This window comes from Triticum aestivum, chromosome 1A (genome assembly GCF_018294505.1).
Source record: "Triticum aestivum cultivar Chinese Spring chromosome 1A, IWGSC CS RefSeq v2.1, whole genome shotgun sequence".
In the NCBI taxonomy this organism is placed as follows: Eukaryota; Viridiplantae; Streptophyta; class Magnoliopsida; order Poales; family Poaceae; genus Triticum; species Triticum aestivum.
In genome coordinates, this window is record NC_057794.1 from 101,417,032 (window position 1) to 101,427,966 (window position 10,935).

General features: G+C 45.6%; 1 long non-coding RNA gene across 1 annotated transcript; it reads right to left on the reverse strand.

Moving 5' to 3' along the window:
* Positions 1-1,763: 1,763 nt before the first annotated feature.
* LOC123103120 (uncharacterized) lies at positions 1,764-5,136 on the reverse strand. Its single transcript, XR_006449669.1, has 3 exons — positions 4,625-5,136; positions 2,388-3,272; positions 1,764-2,281 (listed from the first exon to the last, which is right to left on the reverse strand). It is a non-coding gene; the product is annotated as an uncharacterized lncRNA (long non-coding RNA).
* Positions 5,137-10,935: the final 5,799 nt, after the last annotated feature.

Genomic DNA, 10,935 nt, shown 5'->3' on the forward strand with positions numbered 1-10,935 from the left:
AAAAAATTCATGAACTTTTTACATTTTACAGAAACTTTTCTTTGACTAAATAAAAAATCATAAACTTTTTTATTTTCTTTATAAAAATTCATGAACATTTCTTTTCTGAGAATTTCCTATTTTCATTTTCAGAAACTTTTACTGTATACTTTTCTATTTTCTAAACAAAAAAATTCGTTGGAAAAAGTTGCATAGAAAAACTATGTGAAATTTGCCCCAAACAATAGGCAAAAAACAGAAAACGTCGGCTCAGTCGCTCTGCTTTTCGGCCCAGCCAGCGGGTGCAGCCTCCCTTTCGGCCCAGCTGCCTGCCAGCGGCCCAGCACGCACGCGAGCCGGCCATAGCCCAGCCGCTCACTCATAATCGGCCCAGCGGCCCAAAAACCAGCGCTAGGGTTTGTTGGTGGCTATCCGACGGTCCAGCGCGATATCCGCTCGATCAAAACAGGTTGCAGGCCATCGGGAGGAAAACCCTAGCACTCATCCCCCCCCCCCGCGCCGCTCGCTGCTTCTGTCTCTCTGTGGCAGCGGGTCTATGCCAGTGCTCTGGTCGCGCCGACAGCGAGCCGGCGACGGCGTCAGACGCCACCGCCCGACGGCTCTTTCCCTTCCCCTTCTGTTCCTGTCCACATCTTGGGGCATGGCGAGGGAGAGAGGGACGCAGCTGCACCCTCCTCTGTTCCCCATCTCGCCCATGGTTCTCTCTAGCCGCCGGCCAGCCGCCGACGGCGAGGCTCCTCGGCTTAACAAGGGTCCTCCTTTCCTTTCCCCTTCTATGTTTCCTCCCTCCCTCTATCCACCGAAACCAATGAGAGAGAGAGAGAGGGATCAGAGGCGCCAACAGAGCCCTGCTCTGCTCCTTTGTGCGATACAGCGGCGCCTCCCCTGTCCCCCTTGCCGGTGCGCGCGAGCTCCCGAAGGAGAGCGTGTCGTCGTCAAGCGGTTCGGTGGTGGTGCCCTTTGCCCCTTGCGGGGTAGTGTTCTTCATCCCGGATCCTCGGCGTGCCGATGCAATTCGGGATCAAGAGGAACGGCGCGGCCGGAGCGGCGGCGCAACTTTTCTTTGAGATTTCTTTGCCCTCTTTTTGCTGTTAGGGTTCTTTGGGGAGGGGAACTTTTTTTTCTTTGTGATCTATATCAACTGAAAAATCCTATACCCAACTTGTCTGATACCATTGATAGATCACTGGATCGGTTAGGGTTAGGAATTTTCCGATAGACCTACCTTCTGCTGGTGCAGACGAACTCGATCCAGCGCCGGCCATGGTGAAGTAGGGGCCGGTGATGGCAGAGAGATGGCGGCGGTGATGGAGCTTCCCGTGAGCGCCGCGCTAACCCTACATCGGAAGGGATTGTCGGTAGGGCTTGTGGCAGCGATTAACCTCGTAAGTTGTGCCCCGGCCCCCACCTCTGTTTATATAGCGCGGGTCACAAGGGCCCACCAACCATGGTTTGGTTGGGCGCCCCCGATCAGGGCGCGAGTCAAGGCCCGTTTGACCCATTGGGTTCGAACGGGATAGAGATCAACCTAACACCCTTCACTTTCCTTCTCCCCACCTCACAATACAAAGTTAGATCTGTGCAGATCATAGGCAAAAGATCAAGATGACCTTCCAAGGCAGCGAAGGTCTCAACCAAAATAATTGTTAGTGAACGACTAGTAAGTATGCACGTGTAACGCACGTCTTGACTAACATTATAATCATATATGACAATTGTAAAAATATTTTCTTCATTCACAAATATAATATGTGTTTGAATATTTTAACATAGACTACATACTGATTGCAATAAGTGAACAAACACACTAAAACATGTCTATATACATCCGATTAACAATACATAGTTCAAAAACCAGTATGTAGACAAAGAGGAAACAAAATAAACAGAAGAGGAATTGAACTTTGTACATGCCTTTATCCTTTTCTTCTCGTATCTATGAAGTTCACATGCAGTTCTCCTCCATGGTTTAAAAAACCCGAAGAGAAATGACTAAATAACTCATTAAAGCCCGGAACTCGTCCAACATGATCTTCTCAGAGGACATAAAAGAATGACTATAATATCCAACTCATTGTTGGCGACGGTATTAAATGTAATTAGTATAGCAGTGCCAATCTCATGTCATGTCTCATGAGGAACTTCTTCATCCTTGCTTGAAGAATAGATCGTCGAGTGAGGTGTCATACTCGGTCCTCCTGAAGCTCTCTTTGCCTAATCTTAGTCTTGCCAGCCCGTACTTCGCGGTGTCCAAACAAGAGGCAACTTCTTTTGGAAATTTCTAGGTGCCCCGTAATGTACACACACACAAAATATGTGAGGACCCCAGTTAGAAAACCGTGGAAAAACAATAAGATCAAGTGAGGAAATAGTGAAAACTTACATACCATCATTTGCACTTCGGTCTTAGTCCTAGTGAAGCGGTGTATGAAGGATGGCCATGTGACACATGGCAGAGCGGCAATAGGTTGCACAATTTAGCTATGGCATAATAACAATTAGCTAATTGAACTGTGTATGACAAAATACAAGACACACTGAGAAAAAGACACAACAAATATGTCCCAAAAAAGGACCAGCTACTCTGCGAACCAAGTTTCGAAAATAATTGACAACTTTGAAACTTTCAGCTAGAATACCGATTAATGGAGCTGGAATACCGACTAATGGACAGATTATAGCAACACAAAAAATGAAATAAAAGTTCTAGGATAGGTGAAGCGCTGCAAGCATGTATGTAGCTCTGAGCATAAAACTCAGTCACAAATTCCTACGTGTATCAATCTAGTTTGGAACACCCTACTCTGAATTTCCATCAGAGCAAGAGCACCGCTATGTTTTCGCAAAAATCTTCTCAAGCTAAAATCTGCCCCTCAGAAAGCGGCAAGTAGCCAGTGGAAACACATATCATAGCTGATCAAGAAACAGGTCATTGTGTCTACCAATACATTCAATCATCAGTCGAATTGACAAATTGGCAATACAAAGAATGCCAAGATTGATAAATGAATAGTCATTTCTCTTAGTTCCTTTCAGGCTCATCTTGTTTGCAAATGAGCAGTTCATCAACATCAGTAGTACCAAACCCATATCCATCTCACCGTCCTTGTACACGAACAGGGAGCATGCCAACTTACCAAAGGACAAGGATGCAGGTCAAGGAGAGGTGCTAGTTGATGCTGATGGAAATGGGCTTGATCTCCTTCAGTGCAGTGGATGAGATGGCAGTGACAATCTGTTCACGTGCATCATTCCATATTTCTCACCAATGCCTACAATTTATGGAATAAGATCATATCATGAAAAAACAAATAGACTGAAGAAAGAATATAGTAAGGACAATTTTTTTAGGGAATATGACTAAAAACACTGATTGACAAAAAGAAAAAAATAAAACAAGAGGATCTGAAGACTGATATATAACTAAAATCTCAGGATTAAAAGACTGAAGAATGATGCATTTGTTGCCGTAACACTTTTACATTCAGTTAAAGAAGTGTGCTGATATCTAGATACAACAGATGGATACCCTGTCCTGCATCATGCGTTCATGCATGTCGATCTGTAGCGATGGCATCGTTGCCATGATTGCCCCTTCCATAGATCCAACTTGTCATAGCCGGATTCATGCAGATCGAGGTCACAGTCACCGGATCCGTGCAGATCAAGGTCGTGTTCACCAAATCCGTGCACATCCAACTTCCAGATACCTACTGACAATGGTATAAATTCTTGTCCTTTTCTGACTGTTTTTCTGGAGCACAACATTTAGTTTTATCCTTGTTATCAAATCCGTGCACATCCAACTTCCAGATACCTACTGATAATGGACTTCCCTGCTGTCCTTTGGTTTGGAGGAATTTTGTAAGATTTTCATAGGATAGGATTTCTATAGGAAAAATTCCTTCAGAGCTCTTTGGTTTGTAGGAATGAAATCATATTCCTGTGGAGGAATTCTTCCTATCCTTCACATTTCATAGGAAAATAAACATTAGCCTAGACTCAATGGAAAAAATCCTATGGCGTGAATTAAAGGGCATCTCCTTTTCTATTCCTATGCATAGGATTTGAGATGCATGTCATCTCATTTCCTATGACTTTCCTATTCCTATGATTTTCCAATCCTATGAACCAAAGGAGGCCTAAAGCGTAAACATGCATTTCCTTACCTGCCCTGCTCTTGGCCATCTACGAGCTGCGTGCTTGTAAGGGATCGAGGCCGCCCACCCCACCTGAACAACCCATGGTTGCTGTTGATTTAGGTGATTTCCCAACATAATTTTTTGTTTGTCTAGGGCTCTAGGCCGTAACTTTTTGGTTGATTCATTCAACTTTATAGCTGCATAGAATCGATGAACTCAGGGCACTAACAGATTTCTCCTCGATTGGAATGTTCAGACCATCAAAATAGAGAATGAAAAGCTTTGTGAGCATAAACACAAACACTTGGTGGTCAGGGTTTTTTCGGATTATCCTATTTATGCGATCTGAGGCATGAATCAACAAAAATAATGTGTATGCGCCAACGCAAGGACCCCAGCTCATTCCACGGTATGGTATAGTGGGCGAGATAATTTATTAATCTTCTCTCTGCTTCAAGGAAGAGACGAATGAAACTACTGACCTTTCTCTGGCCAGCGGGCAGAGGGCATGGGATGGTGTTGTGCATGTCTAGCGGCGGGAGGAAGGAGGAGCTGGCATCAGGGAGCACGACGACAGCAGGGAAGTCCATGCTGCGGCACGCCGGAAGCCGGAGGAACGCGCCGCGTACACGCATGCGCCCTCCACCCCAGAGCCGCCATGGCACCGTCACGCCCCCCGTGCCACAAGGGACGGCTCCCTCAGCTTCGCCGCCGCGTCCTGGCCGCCTATTGTGTTCGGCGCTGCCGCTGATGGTCGAGGGACCCCGCCGCCGACGACGAAGGCCGAGCCCGCTGCGTCCCGCGCCACCGCCGCTACTCGATAGAGGAGAGGGACCACGCCGCCCGTCGGCGTAGGCCAAGCCCGCTGCACCCCGCTCCACTGCCGCTGCTCGAGGAAGGAAGGTCGTGCGCCGCTGGGGGTGTTTGTTTCATTTAGTCCCAAATGCCTAGTTTAGTCCTAAAAAGTCCCTCCCGTTTGATAAAAAAGTCTCTAAGAAGAGAACTTTTTCTAGTCCCTACACAAAAAAAGTCTCTGGAAACAAACACCCCTTATTTTAGCGAGCTACGGCAGCGATAGGTGCGAGGAGGCAGGGCTAGAAAGATTTAATCACGGAGAAGTTAGCGATTAGAATTGCGTGATTGTAGGGACGTCGGACGCGTATGTGGAGTATTTCTATGCAGGTGAAGCACGGTCAGCTAATGGAAATTGCTATGCGCATACGGTAGAGGTATTAGATCAACTATGGCTGTTAGATTCAGATTTGTGTGACTAATCGTGCGGTGGGGAGTGGATCGTCCGGTGTGCTGGGGTAATTACGGGGTGTATTTAAGAAATTTCTTGTTGGATTGTCTAATAGTAAGTCGCAGTTTGAGGCGGGTTGTCCACCATCGTAGTTTGCAAATTTGAGCCGTCAAATGTCCGGGACGCCCCCATGGACAGTGATTGGACATGCCTCAAATTTTACCATTAATTTGCAACCACATTACCCTATTTTCAAAACATCTATTACAGGCAGGGCCATGCACGACAATCTTCCTGTTCGATTTGGGCCCATTGGGCTGTCAAAACACACTAAAAATTGCTTACTGTAGTAGGGCTATCAACGTACGTATGAACGAGACGAACTTGACACTTAATGAACAATCACCAATTTATGAAATGCAGTCTACTATCAAGTTATCTCACTCACGCAACAAGAATTGATAGACATACACAACAACAGAGAAGTTTGCTGCCATGCACCGGCGCGACTATTTAAGCCAGTCGGTGTCCGCCTCGCGTGGCAATGTGGGACTAAAATTTGGGTGCACCAATGAGAGAGGATGAAGTTTATGTCGCTGCAGATGGGATCGCTATGACCTGCAGCGGGGTCGGCGGACGCTCCCGGGCGCCGCCATATCTATCCCATAGTTGGGCTAGATATGAGGGGTGCCGGTCAGCTCGAACGTTTGAGGCGGGTTTGGAGGACCCGGCTGTAGATGCTCTGAGCACCTCCGCGAGACTAAGCTGACATATCAGCTTAAGATTTTATGAAGTCACCGTAGGTGCCTCGTAGTCGACGAAAACGTCTCCTCTCACTGAACACGCATCGTCGAGAGTCCTGAAATTAATGCGAACACCAGTGCTTGAACCCCGGTGGGCTAGGGATACCACTATCCACATAATCATCCAACCACAGATTGGTTCATACAAGGGATTAAACATAATAGAACCAATACTCCCTCTGATCCATATCAATTGGCGAACACTTACTAGAACTTTGTACTAAAGTTGTACTAAATGTGCGTCAATTAATTTGAATATTCCAATCGACCGACCTGGGTCCAATGGAATTTCAACCGACTCTTACAAGCTTAAGATCTAATGTAACCGTTTTGCGGGGTTGTAGTTGAAATTTATAGTCGACATGTAGTCTAGAGATGCGAACCAATCTGTGGTTGGGATGGTTAGATGGACAGTGATATTTTCATCCTATCAGGGTTCAAATCATGGTGCTCGCATTTATCCTGGATTTATTTCAGGATTTCGGACAATATGCTTCCAGCAGAAGAAGATGTTCTCATCGATTACGAGGCGCCTACAGTGACTTTGTAAAATCTCAAGATAATATGCCGACTCAGTCTCTCGGAGATGCTCGTATGGATAGAATGTGCGATGTGCGTTCATAAGGACGAGTGTATGCATGTTTACATGAGCGCTTGTGTTTGTACTGTGTTTAAAAAAAGACATGTAGTCTGGAGATGTAAAGTTGACTTAGCATTGAATCCAAAACATATGTTGTTTCGGGCCATGGGGAATTTCAACCGGCTTTTGCAAGCTCACGATTTAGGTGGTGTTTGGTTCTCTAGTCCTAGAACTTTTTCTAGACCCAACTAAAAAGTCTCTAGTCCCTAAAAAGTCCTTTCCTGTTTGTTTCTAGAGACTAAAAAGTCCCTAGTCCCTTCCTAGAGGTTATTAAATGACCATGTTGCCCCTAGTATATAGAAAAATAACAATCAAATAACATCATGGAGTGGCTGGCCAATGGATGCATGGAGGGGCATTGTTGGAAAAGTCCCAAAAAGTCTCAAAAAGACTCTCTTTGAGAGTCTTCTTCATTTAGTCTCAAATGCCTAGTTTAGTCCCTAAAAAGTCTCCCCCGTTTGGTAAAAAAGTCTGTAAGGGGAACTTTTTCTAGTCCCTATACAAAAAAGTCCGTGGAAACAAACACCCTCTTAACGAAATGGTATTGGGGTTGTTTTTAGAGGAAAAGGGCTCACGCCCTGGCTCCACTCTCACATAATGAAACCAAAGCATTCCTTCTGTTTTAAAATAGATGACTCAATTTTGTACTAATTTTATACTAAAATTAGTATAAAGTTGAGTTATCTATTTTGTAACGGAGGAAGTAGTTTACAACAGATGCATGGCGTTAGGTAAACAAACAGAACCTTTGCAAGCTATTCCCTTCATAAAAAAATATAAAAGCGTTTAGATCACAACACAAACATGAACTAAACCTCAGTTGTTGCTGCGAGCGCCCAACAGATTCACCTCCATAGATGAAGCCGAGGGAGGGCACTTGGCCCGGGCTGGTGTCATCACCGGCCAAGCAACTTGAGGATCGCCAGGTAACTACTCTAGCTAGCTAGACATCCACACACCCAAAGCAAACGATCATTGCTTACCCTAGAGAGCAGCGCCCCCACTGAGGCGATGCATCTCAAGATTACCTGCTGCTGCTGGTCATGGAGCTGCGGGTGAAACTTACACTCGGCATGTAGTGGAGAGATGAGTAAATAAAGGTGGAACAATGATACTTTTCACTAGAATGAGATTGAAAGTTGGCCTTGAACAATGGTCCGTATGTATAGAAATTGCTTGACTGCTTGGGTGGTGCAGTTTGCCCGTCATCTCAAGTACTAGTACACCGCAACGGGGTCGTCTACGACTCCTTTGCCTCATTTGTCTTCTGTTTTACTAAAGTGGGGAGACGCGTACCGCGTGCACGCTGGGCAGCCACTGCCACCACGCATTCCTGGTCTTCTGTTTTACTAAAGTAGGCAGTATCCGTTTTGGGCATGCTGACTACTTGAGGAACCCCACAGCCCCTTACGTGTCGACCTCCCTGTGGTGTGGTGCAGAGACCGGGGCTAACGCAAAAAATAAATCTGCATTTTTTGGAAGAAAAAAATTTATTGGACGGGGGTTGGCTTGAGGCCGCGGGCTTGCATGGAGAACGTGGTCGCCTTCACGCCCGGCTACGCCTGTCGTCTCCTTGGGCTCACGTGCTCGACCATCGCCACCAGTCGGCTCCATCGGGGTCACGATGGAGAGGAAATAAGCTTTAATTTTTTTTCGAACAAATAAGCTTTAATGTTTTCAAGGCAATAATATCATTTCTATCATGTTGTGCACATATGATTATTATCAATTTATCATAAAAGTCGTCCGGTATAACTGAAAAAGAATGTTTGGAAAGCCCCGTATTTTATGTTTTTTTTGTTTTGAAAATCATAAGGAAATATCACTCCGCCCGAAAATATTTATAGGAGAAATGCATAAAAATGAATGTATGTAGAACTAAAATACATCTAGATACAACCATTTATCCGACAAGTATTTCCGAACGGAGGGAGTATTTTTTATCTACAATTATAAAAAATGCATCGGCTGCTAGATGTTTAACTTGTCTATTAGTTGATCTGTTAGAGTGCAATCATGATTACATATTGGTAGTGACCTATATATCTATCTTCTTGTTCATTTGCATAAATTATGATATGATCATATGCAACGGCCTGAGATCGGGTGCCGCCTCCCTTTCTCCGAACCCTTCCTATCTCCGAACCCTAGCTGTCTCGACCATCCTCTCTCTCCCTTCCTAGTCTCGTCACTGCTGGAGGGTCCCCCTGGCAAAGCCTAGGCCGGACCCAAGGAAGGTGGCGGCGGGTCACCTGTTTTCCCCCGTCGCGGTGCGATGATGCGCGAGTGTGCGACGTGTGTGGGGTGGGCGTGCGGTGCGACCGTGGCAAGGTCAGGCTCACAGCGCTGGTGTGGCCTGGAAGTCGGCTCCCGCCCGTTGGTCTGGATCTGACGGACTTCTCCCCTGATCTGTGGCCTTGGGTGTGGGCAGCCAAGGAGGGGATCGATCGGTGGTCGTTGACCTGCGGATCTGGTGGCGGCCTGCTTGTCAGCGCGACGGGAGGCCAAACAGACTGACCAGGGTACGATGCAGTTGCGGATCTAGCGAGATATTACTGAGGGGGCAAATAGCCAAATATAACTCTCTGGAGAGGCCAAATACTATATTTATCTTAGTTTATGTCATCCTAAACAGTGTTTCTTCACAAAATATTCATGGGCTGGGGGGGGGGCATGGCACCTGCAGCACAACACATAGCTCCGCCGGTGGTACGATGCACGTGGGATTCGGGCCCTGGTTCCCGGATCTGACGGTCATGGTGGCGGTTAACATTCTTGCGACGATACTGGCTAGCGCGGCAGTGGGTTGTAACGTCCAGATGCAATCCTAGTCCCAACAAAGACTTTGCTATCTTCACGGGGGCTAGAAGCACATTTGTCACAATCGTATTGGGCGCCAACTGTCGTGGTTTTGTCATAGTGGATGTCCTCGTGAAAGGACTTAGTCATGAGGCCATCGCTGCTAAGTGATTGCTTGAACGGGGTTGATCGGAATCGAGAGGCGAGGGTTTACCCAGGTTCGGCCCCTCATAGTGGAGGTAAACGTGTAACATCCCAAATTTTCAATTTGGAATGTTATACATTAGATCATCATTGCATACCATATTTTATTTTGCATTTTGGTTGATCCTAGAAATTCTACGCAACTCAATGACCCACAGAGAGAGTTGGGGATTTCGTTATTTTCATATTTGAGTTTTCTCAAATTTTGAGAATAGGATCATTTGATTTTATTTATTTTATCATCAATTATTTCTATTACAAAAATATGAGAGAGGGAATAAAATGACTTTCCCAAAATAAAGAAATATTGAGGATTTAATAATAAAATCAAATAATATTTTATTTCGGAGTTTTTCGGTGTTTTATTTGAATTTAGGAAAAATGTGCGTTTTTCAAAATTGCATTTAGGTCCCAAATAAATGTTCACCTTGTGCGGCTTGATTTTAGAAGCCCGTGAAAATTTATTTCGGAAATTTTAGAGTCCGTTTAGTATTTCTTTTTATTTTTCTTCTGCACATAATTATTAAAAAAAACGCGCACCGACCTAGGGCCGTGTCCGACTAGGACTCCTGGCCCGTTAGGCTATTTAAACCGGGGGGAGGCCCAGCCAGAGCTAACCCTAGCCCGAGCCGCCCCCAGCCCCCAGCCGCCGCCGCCGCCGCGCCGCCGCCGCGTCGCCACCGCACGCTCGCCGAGGTTCGCCGCTGCCTTGAAATCCGCGCCGTTTTTTTTTAAATTCAAAAAACCGTTCGGTTTTCCAGTCGGTTTTTTTAGCTTCGGTTTTTTTAAATAGATCGGTTTTCCGGTTTATTTAATTCGGTTTTAGATTCCGGTTTATTTATTTATTTATTTTCGAAAAACCGTTAGGTTTTTCCGTCGGTTTTTTTAGATTCGGTTTTAGATTCGGTTCGTCGTTTTCTTTTTCTTTTTCTCGGATTAAATCCGTGATTTTTCTGATCGCGGTTCCTGATCCGATTTTTGTTTTAGTATAACTTTTCGCTCGTTTATCGGAATCAGGCGATTCAAGCGCCTAGAGTTTCGTCTCGAAACCCTCTATCCGTTTAACCAACTTAAAAAAGTTTTTGCCACTGTAAAATTTGCCCT